Source organism: Elephantulus edwardii, unplaced genomic scaffold (genome assembly GCF_000299155.1).
Source record: "Elephantulus edwardii isolate Elephantulus edwardi_28Jun2011 unplaced genomic scaffold, EleEdw1.0 scaffold00229, whole genome shotgun sequence".
In the NCBI taxonomy this organism is placed as follows: domain Eukaryota; kingdom Metazoa; phylum Chordata; class Mammalia; order Macroscelidea; family Macroscelididae; genus Elephantulus; species Elephantulus edwardii.
Window position 1 is genome coordinate 1,484,879 of NW_006399979.1, and position 2,212 is coordinate 1,487,090.

Consider the following 2,212-nt stretch of genomic DNA (forward strand, 5'->3'; position numbering starts at 1 on the left):
CAAGAAGACAAAGCAAAGTATTACAATGAAATGTACAGAAAATAAGAAAGGATGAACTCACATGGCATTTCTTAAGCTAAAGGAACTGAAAAACAAATTTAATCCTCTAGTTGCAATACTTAAGGATGCTGAGGGAAGAATGTTGAATAACCTAGGAAACAACAAAAGACGAAAGAATGAGTACAGAGTCACTATACCAAAAAGAATTGGCTAACATAGAAGAATTTAATGAAACAATATATGATCAAGAAGCAATGGTGATAAAGGAGGAAGTTCAAACTTCTGTGAAGGAATTGGCAAGAAATAAGGTCCCAGGAATTGATGGAATACAAATTGACATATTTTAGCAAACAGATGCTGCCCTGGACACCCTCACCAGGTTATGCCAAGAAATCTGGAGGACAAATACCTGGCCAACTGACTGGAAGAGATCTATATTCCCATTCCAAAAAAAGGTGACCTGACATGGTGTGGAAATTTTCAAACAATATCACGAATATCACATCTAAGCAAGATCCTGCTGAAGATTGTTTTAAAAATGACTGCAACCACACATCAGCAGAGAACTGCAAAATATGAAGGCTGAGTTTAGAAGAGGCTGGGCACTAAGAACATCATAGCCAGTGTTAGATGGATCTTGGTCAAAAGCAGAGACACCAGAGGAATGTCTGTTTCATTGACTATACAAAAGTATTTGTGTGGACCACAACAAATTGTGGCTAACCTTGAGAAGAATGAGAATCCCAGAACACTTAATTGTGCTCATGTGAAACCTATATTTGGACCAGGAAGCAGTAGTCAGAATGGAGTAAGGAAACACTGCATGGTTCAGTATCAGGAAACGTATGCATCAAGGATGCATCCTATCTCCATACCTTTTCAATCTATATGTGGAACAAATCATTCATGACGCTGGACTTTACGAGGAGGAATGAGGCATCAGGATTAGAGGAAGACTCATCAACAACCTGCTTTATGTAGATGACATACCTGGCTTGCTGAAACTGAGGAGGACATAAAGATTATGCTGCAGAAGGTCAAGGACTGTAGTCTTCAATATGGATTGAAACTCAACTTCAAGAAAACAAAGAGTCTTACCACTGGGTCAACTGGCAGCTTCATGACAGATGGAGAAGACACTGAGATTGTTAACAACTTCAGCTTGCTTGGTTCCACAATGAACACTCTTGGTACCAGCAGCCAGGAAATCAAAAGGTGAATTGCATTGGGAAAGTCTGCTCTCAGGGACCTCTCTAGAGTACCATAGAGCAAATATGTCAGGCTGGAGACTAATATGCACCTGATCCAGGCCATGATCTTTGAAATTACTTGCAATACCTCAAAAAACTAGGCAATAACTAAGGATGATAGAAGTCTCGATGCCTTCAAGTTTTGCTGCTGGAAAAGAGTGTTGAACATGCCGTCGACTCCCAGGAGAACCTGTAGAGGGTGAAACGAGGCTGCTCTCTGAAGGCAATGATTTTGAAGCTTCATCTCATATACATTGGGCACATGGCCAGGAGGAACTAGTCCTTGGAGAGGAACATTATGCTTGGAATTGTGGAGGAACAGCACAGGACAGGAAAACACAGGATAAGGTGAATTGACTCAGTGACTAGGGAGATGGGATTAGATCTGTAGGAGACAATGAGATTGACTCAGGATAGGGCAGGGTTGAGCTAAAGTATATAGGGTCGCTATGAGTCATGGGCGACTTGATGGCACTTAACAACAACAACATAAAAACCCATCTTTCTTCCATGGACAACTTCCATGGATTCATCCCTTGCCTTTAGATTGGTAGTGCAATTCCTTGCCCACTAGGCCAATAGAGCTCCTTTAATAAAAAGAATAAACAGAAAATATAAATAAATAATTAAGAATATGCACCACAACAAGATAAAGGTAAATAATACAATTGAAAAATGGGCACAGGATATGAACAGATACTTCACTAAATAAGACATTCAGATGGCCAACAAGCACATGATGAAATGTTCAAAATCCCTAGCTCCAAGAGAGATGCAAATCAAGAAAACTATGAGATATTATCTCACCCAAGTAAGACTTTTGTACATACAAAAGTGTCAGCATATCTTAAGCTCAAGGAACTGAAGAACAAATTCAAACCTCGAGTTGCTATAATCAAGGATGCTTTTGGCAGAACATTAAATGATCCAGGAAGTATTAAAAGAAGATGGAAGGAATATAC